This window comes from Oncorhynchus keta, chromosome 8 (genome assembly GCF_023373465.1).
Source record: "Oncorhynchus keta strain PuntledgeMale-10-30-2019 chromosome 8, Oket_V2, whole genome shotgun sequence".
In the NCBI taxonomy this organism is placed as follows: domain Eukaryota; kingdom Metazoa; phylum Chordata; class Actinopteri; order Salmoniformes; family Salmonidae; genus Oncorhynchus; species Oncorhynchus keta.
The window spans coordinates 29,443,015-29,459,529 of NC_068428.1; the positions used below are offsets into that span (position 1 = coordinate 29,443,015).

Sequence of the window (16,515 nt, forward strand, 5' to 3'; positions counted from 1 at the left end):
CACGAAAAAATGGAAAATAAACCAACATGAAAAACACAGCGGAATATAAAGTGACCAGGGGCATGTCACTGTGTAACAGAGACAAGGTCTTCTCGGGTCCAAAAGTTGGTCCGAACAGACCCAAGGACAATCAGACCCGGATATGAACGGACTCAATATTTTTTATGAAATGGGGACCCAAACCCGAATGGACCGGAGGACAACCAGACCTAGACCCAACCCGTACGTACCCTAATTGGTCCGTGTCTAGATCAAAACCGATTGGACCCGAGTGACAACAAAATTATGTTTATCAGCAAAGTTGCTCTTCTGATAAACAAATGTCTTTATATGTGTGCTAGGCCTTCTATAAGTCGGTAAATTCACCTTATTAGTAAATAAATATGCTATATGCTATGCAGAGCCGTGGTCAGGTCCATTCGAGTCCACTCAGGTCTATCAGCTTAGGTTACATAGACCCGATGACAATAAAACAGGACCCGACCCAGACCTGAGGGAAAAGTTTGAGTTTTGGACTCAAACCCAATGGGGTCCGGGTCAGGTCCCGGGTAATTAGATCCCACCAGGACCCGTGAAAAGCTCTACTCCACAGCTAGCTGGAAATGTTGCCAATGTAGCTGCTGAATTGGATCCTTTTCCATAGGGCACCTGTTTTAGTGAGGGAGAGGGCACTGGGTTTGAACTGTGGTACAGACCGTTTACCCCGAGTTGTATTCGGAGAGGGAGGAAGCTAATACTGCTAAGCTAGCACACTGATATTGATTTAATTCTATAATATAGAATGCATCATAACTCCACTTATTAAATCAAATGCTGCTGGAGAGTAACACATTTAGGCTACAGTCTCACGCTCCTTACTGTTTCTTGTATTCAGGGAGGTTTGTGCCACTTTGCTGAGTTAAGGGTCACTAATGATTTTTCAATACCCAATCTTGATTTAGGTGATTAGGGTTGGTTAGGGGTGGTTGAAAACCATGGCAACCAATGCATTTCACATTCTCACATTCTGCAACAACAGTTGCTGACAACACCCGTTGAATATGGCCTGGTGTTGTAAAAACCGGCAAAAAAGCTTAATTAAATTGTTGCCGGCAGCACAGTTACAGTCACCAACGCTCTGGATAACATGAACACTGATAAACAGCTCTGCTAGGGCGAGTAAAACGGTCAGAGTGAGGAGTTCTCTCGTTAATATCTGGAAATAGCTAGCAAGCTAGTTAACTTTAGCCAGTTAGCTTGGGTGTTTGACTGCCATTGTGAGAAACGCTCTGAATTTACGAACGTCCAGAGCTCACTCTGAGCGCTCTCTGGCACTCCAGATTGAATTTACGAACGTCCAGAGCTCACTCTGAGCGCTCTCTGGCACTCCAGATTGAATTTACGAACGTCCAGAGCTCACTCTGAGCGCTCTCTGGCACTCCAGATTGAATTTACGAACGTCCAGAGCTCACTCTGAGCGCTCTCTGGCACTCCAGATTGAATTTACGAACGTCCAGAGCTCACTCTGAGCGCTCTCTGGCACTCCAGATTGAATTTACGAACGTCCAGAGCTCACTCTGAGCGCTCTCTGGCACTCCAGATTGAATTTACGAACGTCCAGAGCTCACTCTGAGCGCTCTCTGGCACTCCAGATTGAATTTACGAACGTCCAGAGCTCACTCTGAGCGCTCTCTGGCACTCCAGATTGAATTTACGAACGTCCAGAGCTCACTCTGAGCGCTCTCTGGCACTCCAGATTGAATTTACGAACGTCCAGAGCTCACTCTGAGCGCTCTCTGGCACTCCAGATTGAATTTACGAACGCACCCAATATCAAAGGCAATATTAGAGCGAAGTCCAGCCTCTATTTGCCCCAAAAGGATTGTGAAGACAATTGAATAGGTAGCCGTGCATGAATGAACTAATTGAAATGCTGTTGGGCCATTTACTATGTCGTCTGCAGTGGTAGTCTCCAGATCTCATATACAAAGATGCCCAGATCCGTGGTTATTTAGGCCTGTGATTCCTCAAATATGCTACATAATAGAAACATTTGCAGGAGGATAGCCTTTGTTTGAGTGTCTCCACCTGTTAATTTTGTGGTAGCCTTGTCTAAAATGGATGCATGTTCATGAACTCAAGTTTAGACTATGCTATATAAAAAGTTGCATCCTGGAGGAAGGACCCGTAAAGGCCAAATACCCCCTATATTGCTGTTGAAAGATTGCCGACCAAGCGCTGGATGCCCCTTTTAAAAGTATATCCATGTTGTCCTCAACTGTGATCGGACACACACCCCTCCTGGGTGATGCTGTTATGTAAAATACGCTACACTGCCCAAAAAAATGTGTATATATATGTTTTTACATGCGAAGAAAATAGTTCTGAGATGTTTTACCTGCTTTGAAGCCCGGGTCTGCTGAGAATTGGTACACGTTTCACAGCCAGTGCAACAGAGTAGCTTAGCTACAGCACTTGGGTTTCTGGCGAGCAGCCTTATTTGTCACTGGTGCGCAACTGAAAACTGCCACACAGTGCAGTTAGGTTGTACAGTGCAATAACGGATAAAGCGACGTGTATCTCTACACTTTAGCCCGCCCCAATCAACGGTATCAACTCGTGTGTGGAAATAGGTCCGTGTTTGAGTTGATGTAGCTAACACTAGGGAGTACCTTTCGGCGAATAGGATGATGCTTGGAGTTGTTTACTTCTTTCGTCGATTGTTTTTGGGGGGTCCTCGAAAAGAGTGTGGAAAGGCTAGAGGAAGCCACATCTAATTCGGCGACATTGACGTTCGCTGAGACAAGCACTTCAAGTAAAGAGCAGAATCCAGCAGCCCCAGCATCGGACAACTAGCTAGCTAGATAGTTCGTAGTTGTTAGCTATCCACCTCTGTTAAACAACAAGGTGTCCTGGAGAGTATTATACCAATATTGCAGATTGTTAGCGTGCCAATTAGGACAGGAGTGCCACGGAGACCCATACGGAGACCCATACGGGTGAGTAGCTTGCGTTGCTGCCTCTTTTCTCATGGGTTCGTTCGTGGAGTAGCTAGGTAGCTAGCTAGCTAGATAATGCCACTAAACTAGCCCATACTATTTCGCTGTTCTTCCAGTGATGGCGATTGCGTTTGCTGTGTATGTTTCGAGTCGTGTGTGTGTGCATTAATGAGTCAAGTAGCCATGAAAATAGGAAATTGTTTCGGGGAGTGGTACTTGGCTGTGCTGCTAGCCTAAAAGCGTGCGTGATGTATAGTGGTCATCCACTCCAGCCCGTGTATGCTACTGCAGTGGTTCCCAACCTTTTTCGGTTACTGTACCACCATCTGAACTTTGCTCTGCTCGGAGTACCCCTGAAGTAACCACTCGTGTGCATTTTACCAGTAAGTCTATGGTCTCATGAGTCTACTCAAGTACCCCCTGTGGATAGGCCAAGTACCCCCAGGAGTCCTAGTACCCCTGGTTGGAGACCACTATGCTACTGTGTCCCTGCTACTCGTGCTAGCCAAGAAGTGAGCATTAGGAGCAATAGAGTCGATGTTGTGATTCAAAAGCGTGCAATTAGTTTTGAAATCTGGTGTAGTTACCAATAAATTGATGTTTAGCCTTCAATAAATACAACAATTAGGCAATGTTACAGCCTAATATATTATTTTATATGGTGGCAGGTAGACTAGCAGTTAGAGCGTTGGGCCAGTAAACGAAATGTCGCTAGTTCGAATCCCCGATCCGACAAGGTGAAAAATGTCGACGTGCGCCTGAGCAAGGCACTAAACCATTGATAGAACCTGACCGTGACCCCACTCTGCCTAGGAAGATTGGGTTATGCACAAAAACATATTTCAAATTCATCACATGCTTGTGAATACAAACATGCACATATGTGCTTATTTGTCCTATTTCACACATCAAATTATTATTAGCTTGCTAAGCCACCTGGATGCATGACTCAACAACTAGCATAACATTTAGTTTAGTTTAAAACTATATCCTTCTTTTGATCCCTTTTAAAACATGTATTAAGCTTTGTGCTTCTTTAACTTATATTGTTATTATGTTCTTTGTCGCATGTTTCTCTCAGAGTCAGTATCATGGTGTGTGTGCATATGACACCGAACATCCCATTTCAAAATCATGGGCATTAATATGGATATTAATATGGTCCCTCCTTTGCAGCTATAACAGCCTCCACTCTTCTGGAAAGGCTTTCCACTAGATGTTGGAACATTGTTGCAGGGGAATTACTTCCATTCAGCCACAAGAGCATTAGTGAGGGAGGGCACTGATGTTATGTGATTAGGCCTGGCTCGCAGTCGGTGTTCCAATTCATCCCAAAGGTGTTCGATGGGGTTGAGGTCAGTGCTCTGTGCAGGCCAGTCAAGTTCCTCCACACTGATCTCGACAAACCATTTCTGTATGGACCTCGCTTTGTGCACGAGGGCATTGTCATTATGAAACAGGAAAGCGCCTTCCCCAAACTGTTGCCATAAAGTTGGAAGCACAGAATTGTCTACAATGTCATTGTATGTTGTAGCGTTAATATTTTCCTTCACTGGAACTAAGGGGCCTAGCCCGATCCATGAAAAACAGCCCCAGACCATTATTCCTCCTCCACCAAACTTTAGTTGGCACTATGCATTTGGGCAGGTAGCGTTCTCCTGACATCCGCCAAACCCACATTCATCTGTCGGACTGCCAGATGGTGAAGCCTGATTCATCACTCCAGAGAATGCATTTCCACTGCCCCAGTCCAATGGTGGTAAGCTTTATACCACTCCAGCCGACGCTTGGCATTGCGCATGGTGATCTTAGGCTTGTGTGCGGCTGCTCGGCCGTGGAAACCCATTTCATGAGGATCCTGACGAACAGTTATTGTGCTGACGTTGCTTCCAGAGCCCGTTTGAAACTTGGTAGTGAGCGTTGCATCCGTGAACAGACAATTTTTAAGCGCTACGCGTTTCAGCACTCGACGGTCCCGTTCTGTGAGCTTGTGTGGCCTACCACTTCGTGGCTGAGAGGTTGTTGCTCCTAGTCATTTCCACTTCACAATAACAGCACTTACAGTTGATCAGGGCAGCTCTAGCAGGGCAGAAATTTGACGAACTGACTTGTTAGAAAGGTGGCATCCTATGACGGTGCAACGTTGAAAGTCACTGAGCTCTTCAGTAAGACCATTCTACTGCCTATGTTTGTCTATGGAGATTACACCTGTCAGCAATGGGTGTGGCTGAAATGGCTGAATCCACTCATTTTGAAGGGTTGTCCGCATACTTTTGTGTGTGTATATATATATAGTGTATATCAAAATATGCAAATGAGATCATATAGGCCTTACATGTGCCTATACTGCCAATCTGCTTTAATAGACACTGGATAAAGTCATTATATTTTGGGGGGCTTTCATTTGAAAAAGACTCCAGGGGCCTAATTTATCAACCATGTACAATTCTCACAAAATTCTTGCATATGTGGAGATTCTAGGATTTGCGTGCGCAATAAATGATTGGGATTTATCATACTGTCACATGCGCATGTGTTCATTAATAGATCAGAGCCATACTATATTTCTAAGCTTGTGAACAAGCTTAACAACCAATGATATAAACCCTGGATGGCTGTTGCTGTGTTTTGGCCAGTGAGAGGCTTTGAAGCCACCGATAGGCCTTACTGGCACTCCCCAGAAGGAGCAGTCCTCCATAGGAATTAATTGAATTCTACAGTATTTCAATTAAATGTTTAAAGGACAAAATGACATGTATTTTTGTTGTTGTGGTGGGGGAAGGTAACAACTTTTTTTAAAAGTACACTTTAAGGAAAATGTTTTATACGTTTTATATTTTTTTCTTTGTGTGTTTAGCTCACATACTTTAAAAGTATGCATTTAAGGTTTCTGTAATAGAATAAACGTGGCAAAAACAAATGTAGCTATTCATAATAAAGCGCCCCCTGTCAGTGATCTAGTGTATATTTAAATCATCGGTACAATCCAGCCTGGAAAACGCCCTCTTCACCTTGCATGCTAACAACAACGCTCTCATTTGCTGTATGATTTTGAGATGTTGGAACTGGGCCATGATGGTTTCTAAAGCGCAATGGCTAAATGTATTACAGTTCTGTAGTGGTATTTTGCAGTGACTTTTTCCAATTTAAAATGCATGCCGCCTATAGCGAGTGCTAAACACTGGCCGCGCATTCTGCAAGATTGTCTTTTCAACTATTTAAAAGTAAATGCTTCAGCCCACACTTCTATGCAAAAGACAAATTGTTGTTCAATATTTTGTTTCAGGACATGATTGTGTTTCTATCTCCTGCCTTTGGGCGGCAGGTAGCCTAGTGGTTAGAGTGTTGGACTAGCAACTGTAAGGTTGCAAGATCAAATCCCTGATCTTCTGTCGTTCTGCCCCTGAACAGGCAGTTAACCCACTGGTCCTAGGCCATCATTGAAAATAAGAATGAGTTCTTAACTGACTTGCCTAGTTAAATAAAGGTCAAATAAAATAAAAATAGGCTCTGATATTAATTAGGCTATGATTTCGTGCTCCTACCACACAGCAATACTCTACCGGTTTATTTACGTTCGCGCATACCTGGCTATTGAATGAGCAATGGATAAATAGTAGCCTAATATTTGTTGTGCAGCTGGAATAGCCCAGTCATGTCAGAAAATGAGAGTGCTGCAAAATAAACACATTAGGCTACATGCTGCTATGCGATCTCATAACCAACCGCAAATGCATCTATTTTATCATGCTTTGACGTTTTTGTTAGCCTACCATAGTTATAATTCCTGTGCATCAAACACTTCAAATTCCCCGTAAGAACAATATTTGCTTGCAATACAACTGATCAACTACCATAAATTGTGTACGCGTGGTCTGAGCTGTACCTTGAGATATGCACACTTTTGGGTGCGCATGCACCTTTGATAAATGAAGCCCCAGGACTCTTCACAGATAAAAATAAATTTAAAAAACAATATTGCCAGAACACAATGTTAGAGATATCGGCAATTGCTTCAGTAAGAGTCTGAAGAATATAAGCACACTAAGTGGTGACTGCACAAGCTTCTGAAGATGAGGTATACAGTGCATTCGGAAAGTATTCAGACCCCTATACTTTTTCCACATTTTGTTATATTACAGCTTTATTCTGAAATGGATTAAATTGTTTTCTTCTCCTCTTCAATTTAAACACAATACCTCATAATGACAAAGAAAAAACAAGTTTGTAGACATTTTTGCAAATGTATACACTACCGTTCAAATGGAGGATTCTTTGATGTAAGCAAAGTTTGAAGGACACTATTATTTAAATTACAAATCATTATTTAGAACCTTGTCAACATTTTTACTATATTTCCTATTATTTTGCAACTAATTACATGCATGCTTTTCATGGAAAATAAGAACATTCTAAGTGACCAACTTTTGAACGGTAGTGTGTACATAAAAAAACAGAAATATTACATTTACATAAGTATTCAGACCCTTTACTCAGTTCATTGTTGAAGCACATTTGCAAGCGATTACAGCCTCGAGTCTTCTTGGGTATGATGCTACAAGCTTAGCACACTTGTATTTGGGGAGTTTCTCCAATTCTTCTCTTCTGATCCTCTCAAGCTCTGTCAGGTTAGATGAGGAGCGTCTCTGCACAGCTATTTTCAGGTCTCTCCAGAGATGTTTGATTGGTTTCAAGTCCGGGCTCTGGCTGGACCACTCAAGGACATTCAGAGACTTGTCCCGAAGCCACTTCTGCATTGTTGGCTGTGTGCTTAGGGTTGTTGTCCTTCGCCCCAGTCTGAGGTCCTGAGCGCTCTAGAGCAGGTTTTCATCAAGGATGTCTCTGTACTTAGCTCTGTTCATCTTTCCCTCGACCCTGACTAGTCTTCCAGTCCCTGCCACTGAAAAACATCCCCACAGCATGATGCTGCCACCACTATGCTTCACTGTAGGGATGGTGCCAGTTTTCCTCCAGACGTGACACTTGGCATTCAGGCCAAAGAGTTCAATCTTGGTTTCTTCAGACCAGGTAATCTTGTTTCTCATGGTCTGAGTCTTTAGGTGCCTTTTGGCAATCTCCAAGTGGGCTGTCATGTGCCTTCTACTGAGGAGTGGCGTCCGTCTGGCTTCTCTACCATAAAGACCTGATTGGTGGAGTGCTGCATCATGCCGTGGAGGATGTTTTTCAGCGGCAGGGACTTATTTACTAATCAGGATCAAGGGAAAGATGAACGAAGCTAAGTACAGAGATCCTTGACGAAAACCTGCTCCAGAGCGCTCAGGACCTCAGAACGGGGTGAAGGTTCACCTTCCAACAGGACAATGACACAAAGCACATAGCCAAGACAACACAGAAGTGGCTTCGGGACAAGTCTCTGGATGTCCTTCAGTGGCCCAGCCAGAGCCCGGACTTGAACCCGATCTAACATATCTGGAGAGACCTGAAAATAGCTGTGCAGCGACGCTCCCCATCCAACCTGAAAATAGCTGTGCAGCGACGCTCCCCATCCAACCTGAAAATAGCTGTGCAGCGACGCTCCCCATCCAACCTGGAAATAGTTGTGCAGCGACGCTCCCCATCCAACATGGAAATAGCTGTGCAGCGACGCTCCCCATCCAACCTGGAAATAGCTGTGCAGCGACGCTCCCCATCCAACCTGGAAATAGTTGTGCAGCGACTCTCCCCATCCAACCTGAAAATATCTGTGCAGCGACGCTCCCCATCCAACCTGAAAATATCTGTGCAGCGACGCTCCCTATCCAACCTGGAAATAGTTGTGCAGCGATGCTCCCCCTCCAACATGGAAATAGCTGTGCAGCGACGCTCCCCATCCAACCTGGAAATAGTTGTGCAGCGACGCTCCCCATCCAACCTGGAAATAGTTGTGCAGCGACGCTCCCCATCGAACCTGAAAATATCTGTGCAGCGACGCTCCCCATCCAACCTGAAAATATCTGTGCAGCGACGCTCCCCATCCAACCTGAAAATATCTGTGCAGCGACGCTCCCTATCCAACCTGGAAATAGCTGTGCAGCGACACTCCCCATCCAACCTGGAAATAGTTGTGCAGCGACGCTCCCCAACCAACCTGGAAATAGTTGTGCAGCGACGCTCCCCATCCAACCTGAAAATAGCTGTGCAGCGACGCTCCCCATCCAACCGCTCCCCATCCAACCTGGAAATAGCTGTGCAGCGACGCTCCCCATCCAACCTGGAAATAGCTGTGCAGCGACGCTCCCCATCCAACCTGGAAGTAGCTGTGCAGCGACGCTCCCCATCCAACCGCTCCCCATCCAACCTGGAAGTAGCTGTGCAGCGACGCTCCCCATCCAACCGCTCCCCATCCAACCTGGAAATAGCTGTGCAGCGACGCTCCCCATCCAACCTGGAAATAGCTGTGCAGCGACGCTCCCCATCCAACCTGACAGAGTTTGAGAGGATCTGCAAAGAAGAATGGGAGAAACTGTAATCGCTGCCAAAGGTGTTTCAACAAAGTACTGAGTAAAGGGTCTGAATACTTACGTTTTTTTTATTTTTAATAAATTAGCAAAAAATGACACCTGTTTTGCTATGTCATTATGGGGTATTGTGTGTAGATTGATTAAATTGCTTGTTTTTCTCCATCAATTTTAGAATAGGGTTGTAATGTAACAGAATGTGGCAAAAGTCAAGGTCTGAATACTTTCCGAATGCACTGTGTGTATGATATGTGTGTAATAGCCATCACATCCACAGCTGTTACGGATGTTACGCATATCAACATGCTGAAAAAAAGGATACTGACAATGAAAAGGGAGTAACCAATTATAGACCATATATAACCTTGACGAAAGTTAGCTTCACAGAGAACATTTCAAGATCTGATGTAAGGTGCATGTTTTACCCCCAAAAATCATACAAATGTTTTGTAACATTGCCTGTCCCAGTCACATCCCCATGAGCTACACATGCTCAGGTTGACTTTTACACAAAACCGCCCTTCTACAGATGTTCCCCTCACACAGCATAGCCCATCTCTCACAGGTGTAGATGAAGTTTGGGGTGCAACATCATTACAACAAGTCCAGTCAGACCTGTATGGAGGACAGGAGAATGGGAAGTATTTGTCATTCTAAACTAAAGGGTGTCACTGACTGTGATAAAACTCCCCTGGAAACAACAGCACAGAAATGTTCCCTTGCCATTAGGTGGGGAAGATGGTACAGCATGGAAGTGTCATCAGATAAATGGTTTGGGAAATTACCACTTTGTATTAGTCACTCTGCTCTTTCCCTCCTTCCTGCTACTTATTACCATAGCTGAAAAACAATTCCATGGCTTTATGTTGTTTGTGAACAGCCCACGGATAGAGTTTGTGATTAATATATCACCTTAAAACAGTGTAGTTTAAATCTAGTCAATGCAAGGATTTTTGGTTCTATGTTTTTGTTTTAATATTAGTAAAGTGATTTTTGTCTCCATTTTGCAGGATAATAAGGCTTTGGGTGAACAGATAAAGTTACTCTTTGACGTCCTGGTTTATTGCCGATTAGACATTAATCTCTGGGGTAAGAGGGTACTGTAGTTGGCTATAGTATATACAAGTTATTCAGTCACTAGCTGTAGTTTTGTAGGGAAGCAGCCAGTAGCCTAGTGGTTATTAAGGTGAAAAATCAAATAACCCTCATTTGCTCCAGGGGTGCAGTACTACTATGACTGACCCTGTAAAACAACACATTTCACTGCATCTATCTGTGTATGTGACAATAGCATATTTGTTCTTGTTTGCATCATGCTTAATTTGGTTGTGTCACAGAGGTGTCATCAGCCTATAATGCAGTGGACTCCTGATAGGCTACTGGCTTGGGACTGTTGTGACCATGCAGTGTGAAACTGAAAAACGGTAGTGTGTTTAGCTTAGCTGAAGTGACTACTGATTGTGCCCTCAGTTATTGACATATCAATGAAATATGTCAAATTGTCAGTCATATGAGCGGCTGTGTAAAATGTTTATTAACTGGTTATTATTATCCATGTATGGCTGCTGTGTGATTGAAATGTTTAACTTGTATATAGGACAGATGCACATATCGAGATGGCTCTATCTATAGAAATGGCATACAAAAACAATCAGTTGTCTTAGTTGAAGCCTTCAAGTCATCTGATCATTTACATTCTGTTCAGTCTGCAGCCCAAATCCTTTTCCTCAACCGATTTTCTGACCGAAATGATGCAATTGACAGACATTCAACTACATTTTGTAACAAAGATTACCGTGGCTTCAATATGGATACTCTGGAAACAGCCTACGTCTGAAAGAGCGACGATTGGTGGTCGCGTGGCCAGATGTCTCGGCCTTGAAATCACACGTTTCACCTTAATGCACATGGTGTTGTGGGTGATTTAAAATCGTATAGGGTTAATCTTAAATGTTCAACAGCTTCCTCTACTTGTCTCCTCTCCTTAATCTCGATAGTCTAAAGGAGCTTCCTCTCATTCATCTGCTTATATCTGAAAACCCATACCAAGGAAAAGCAATATGGTGGATACCCACTGGGGATTTGCTTTCAGCTGTCCAGTTCCTTCATATCTGTGCTGCTGAAGGAAAGGAGACAATAAGAGGAAGCAACTCCAGACTATTGAGAATGGCTGCCTATGCATTATTACATTGTAATCACCTGACACCTACACAAAACTAGGACCAGATCACTATAATTTATCATATTAATTTGCCCGTTATTACACGGAGTGTGGAGGCCCGCATATTATTAATGCGCTCGATTCATTTCCTCTGCAATATGACTGAGTGGTGTTTGCATGTACCTATAATACAGCAATAGATACTGTAATAAAGCGATTAATAAAACCGGTAATAGCGGTAGCCTAATGCACATGAAGCAGCTTATGCCTGGTCCAAAGGTTCAATCATTTGGACCCTATAGTAGTGAGAGCCTTTGTAATATATTGATTGAAATTATAATTCTTTCCATATCCAATTAACTGTTTGGGCACGCTAAGAAATCAATTAGGCCAATGAAATTGAGGGTTATTATTTGAAAAGCATTCTCATTTTATTCCACCACAGGCAATGAGAATGAACTGGTGTTTCCCTGCATGTTTTACATTCTCTTGGGTGTACATTACAATGTTGTGATAGCTGTACACACCAGAAGACGTGTGGAAATATAGCTATTGGTTTACTCAATGTGGTCTGGTCACGACAAAATGACAGGGTGAGGCTGGCGTTGAGGGCGGACAACATCGCTCCATAGCCGGTGCAATTAACCGAGTTGAATCAAGTTAATCCGAGCCACTTCGCAGGGGAACGCATATTCGACAAATATTTGGGGTTTTAGTCTTGAAATTAACCGCCAGGCCTTTTCGCTATTGGAAGACTGGGATGTCAGCGAGGCTTGTCTGTATAGCAATTGGTTAAAATGAAGTTTTCTGCAAATCCGTGAAGCCGAACCAGGAAGAGCAAAGCACATCGCGCAGGCAGCCACCGTCCTCTCTCTCTCCACTCCCCAGCTCTCCCCCAGTCAGTAGAGATCAGTTCAGCCATCACACCAGTCCAGCACTATTTCGACGCTTCTCCAGGCATAGTATGACGGAGTCGTCGGAGTGTGTAAGTTAATATCTCTCAAATATTTCTTCCGTAACGATTTTCGAGTGCCGAGTGTTGAAGTTGCGTTCGGAGCCCGTCCAAAAAGGAGTGCAGAACCTATTTTCGCTTCGGAGAACGAAACCCCTTCTGCCATGCAAAATCGATAGCTGTAGCTTGCTAGCATACGATATCCTTGGGGTTTCAGACTAAGTAGTGGTATAATAGCTAATTATTTCGATGTTATTTTCATAAATGGCATGGAAAAAGTGTTTGTGGCACCATTATTTTGGCTGCGGTTTGTGTTCGGGTCGCCCACAGCCCCGTAGATAGCAGTTACTTCAGATGGCAGGCTACTCACAGACGTCTAGCGAGCGAGGCGCAGCCTGCCTACTGTAACGTTATGTCGGCCCCGATGTCCTCAAGTAGGCTATAGGACGTTGTGTATGTTTGAGCAAGTCAAATAGGTCACCAGGGCGAAACTCAGGTGTTACATGTAGCGCTTGAATCGATTTAGATGGTCTGTAGAGTAGACCCTCTGAAAACCATTTCATGACAAACAAGCCGACGCCTCGTGTTTATTGTTTTTGTTCGGGCATCGAAAGTGTTCAAAATACCCCCCCTGCATCAGTTCAAAACACCTTACCCTGTGGGTTATTTTGGGGAAGTTCTCGGTCCCCTTGTCATTGCCCCCATATCTCACACGGTGTTAAGGTGTAATTACATAGATTAATGTCAGCGTGAATGCCTGGTTATGGAAATAATTGTGTCTAAATGTGGAGTAGCTTGCACTGAGAAATGGTAGGCAAGATAGATACATACTTATTAGGTGTCTGTATAGCCTGTAGGCTAGGCAACACAGGACATGTCTGTTTGTTTTCTAACTTGTTTACCGAATGAAACCAGAGGCAGTGGGCTCTACAGTCATGTAACAATTAGTTCATACAAATAATATGTAATTGCCTAATTGGGTTCTGCTGATTTTAGAATGTTTGCAGAAATCTAATGTCTGCTGGATTAGAATGTCTGGTGAATTTCATTGGCTGTTTAAAATGCCCAGATGTGTCAGATTGTCTTCATGCATATCTCCCCGACCTCTCACGTACTCGATAACGGTCCAATCATGTTTTGACTATTTTCATCTCTTCAATATTGTTTGCTTTGAGTGCGTCGGCATATGCGCTTTGATTTTGCTGCATTCATTTTTATTAAGTATTGTTTAGCATCTCCGCATTTTCATTTTTACAGAGAATCAGAAATTCTAGAACGTTCTTTCAGAAGAAGCATATGGAATAGACTACATTGTGGAAAGTTTACTGCTTCTTGGTAGTAAATGAAAAAGAAACCCACCAGGAGCAATATTTTCTCAAGCGGGTGTGAAGTGCAGTTCGACCCAATTATACATGATCGTGCTGTGGAAGGGTCAATGATCTCTGCTGAAGATGTAAAGTGAATTTCAAGGAATCCCTTTTTTATGACTACTTAAGGCCAAATTGATATCATTCGCAGCTCAGCATACATAGATTCGTCATATTTTGACACACACCTCTTTTCATGATTTATTGGATTATTTCGTAATAGTAGATTAGTGTTGATGTTATTGACTAAAATATACATTTGTGAATTAAAAGGTAGTGCTGTGACAGTCATGGAATTTTGGATGACTGTAAAATGGCCAGCCATTGGTCTTGGCCTTGGTCTCGGTCATAACCGTTTTGAATCGCATTGGTTATCTATGAACACATTTAAAAAGTAAACTAAAAAGTGTTCTGACTGCATGTACTGCCATAGAAATATAATGAATAGAACAGGAATCTTCATTCAAATGAATGATGGCATAATGGGTGGCGGCCATTGCGAGTGTTCCCAGTTTAAGCAGGAAGTGTACCCATCAATATATATATATATATATATATATATATATATTTATTTTAAATGTTTATGATTTTTTTTAACCTTTTATCTAACTAGGCAAGTCAGTTAAGAACAAATTCTAATTTTCAATGATGGCCTAGGAAGAGTGGGTTAACTGCCTGTTCATTTGTTTCATTCTCAACCAGGATTTCATCATACATATCAAGCAGTGAAGTTTCAGCTCTGTCTGTCCATGGCCTCTCTTCCTCGGAGCATCACTGTCACTGTGTCCGTTTCCATCTTGTCCAGCTGTGTCTAACATTTCACATAAACCCTGTTTCTTGTCTGTATCGAAGTAGCGGTCCTTGTACCTAGCATCGACCATGGTGGAGACACAGTATAGAGGCTCAGAGAAAATGGCCCTAGGAGTGTGTTCACGTTTCCAAGTTTCAAACATGTTCTCAAGTGCCATTGAAATGGAAGCAGTGGTATGAGAACCTGCACATTCTTGAGCATGCAATACGGCTTTCCACAGTACAAATTCCTTGTTGACCCACTGTGCTGTCAGACAGCATGCTCATGAGGCTGACATCGTTGGTCCAAATGTCAGTCGTGAAGCTAATAGCAGTGACACCCATAGCAAGTAGCTCATGGATGTTTCAACAATACTGCGTAACTCCGGTAGGGCAACATCTAAAAAATAGTGCCTTCTTGGTCGGCAAAAGCCAACATCACCCACGACAGAGAACGGTTGATTGTCAAGGGCAATGAATTTCATTATCTTGGAGTTAATGGATTTCACCTTCGAGTTGTCTCACTGAAATGTTCTTACTCACTCTTTCAAATGACTGCTCGACTTGAACTTGTTTAGTTGTTGGAAGTGTGCACTTAGTATTTTTCTGCTTTTGCTCTGTGTAACGCTGTATTTTTTTGTGGCGTCATTACGTCATCTACCTACGTTATATAGGTATACACGTCATCTGCCTACGTTATATAGGTATACACGTCATCTGCCTACGTTATATAGGTATACACGTCATCTACCTACGTTATATAGGTATACACGTCATCTACCTACGTTATATAGGTATACACGTCATCTGCCTACGTTATATAGGTATACACGTCATCTACCTACGTTATATAGGTATGCACGTCATCTGCCTACGTTATATAGGTATACACGTCATCTGCCTACATTATATAGGTATACACGTCATCTGCCTACGTTATATAGGTATACACGTCATCTGCCTACGTTATATAGGTATACACGTCATCTGCCTACGTTATATAGGTATACACGTCATCTGCCTACGTTATATAGGTATACACGTCATCTGCCTACGTTATATAGGTATACACGTCATCTGCCTACGTTATATAGGTATACACGTCATCTGCCTACGTTATATAGGTATACACGTCATCTGCCTACGTTATATAGGTATACACGTCATCTGCCTACGTTATATAGGTATACACGTCATCTGCCTACGTTATATAGGTATACACGTCATCTGCCTACGTTATATAGGTATACACGTCATCTGCCTACGTTATATAGGTATACACGTCATCTGCCTACGTTATATAGGTATACACGTCATCTGCCTACGTTATATAGGTATACACGTCATCTGCCTACGTTATATAGGTATACACGTCATCTGCCTACGTTATATAGGTATACACGTCATCTGCCTACGTTATATAGGTATACACGTCATCTGCCTACGTTATATAGGTATGCACGTCATCTGCCTACGTTATATAGGTATACACGTCATCTACCTACGTTATATAGGTATACACGTCATCTGCCTACGTTATATAGGTATACACGTCATCTGCCTACGTTATAGAGGTATGCACGTCATCTGCCTATGGTATATAGGTATGCACGTCATCTGCCTACGTTATATAGGTATACACGTCATCTGCCAACGTTATAGAGGTATGCACGTCATCTGCCTATGGTATATAGGTATGCACGTCATCTGCCTACGTTATATAGGTATGCACGTCATCTGCCTACGTTATATAGGTATACACGCCATCTACCTACTTTATATAGGTATGCACGTCATCTGCCTATGGTAT

The 16,515-nt window shown here is 43.0% G+C and overlaps 1 protein-coding gene across 3 annotated transcripts in view; it reads left to right on the forward strand.

Moving 5' to 3' along the window:
• Positions 1-2,252: 2,252 nt before the first annotated feature.
• LOC118387067 (bromo adjacent homology domain-containing 1 protein-like) overlaps positions 2,253-16,515 on the forward strand; it is a 37,894-nt gene continuing 23,631 nt past the window's right edge. For 2 of the 3 annotated variants that reach the window (XM_052523964.1, XM_052523966.1), the window contains exon 1: positions 2,253-2,978. The gene's annotated coding sequence lies outside the window, so the exon portion shown is untranslated. Of the gene's footprint in view, positions 2,979-12,425; positions 12,583-16,515 lie in introns of those variants that run through there. The other variant, XM_052523965.1, reaches the window with a different exon arrangement.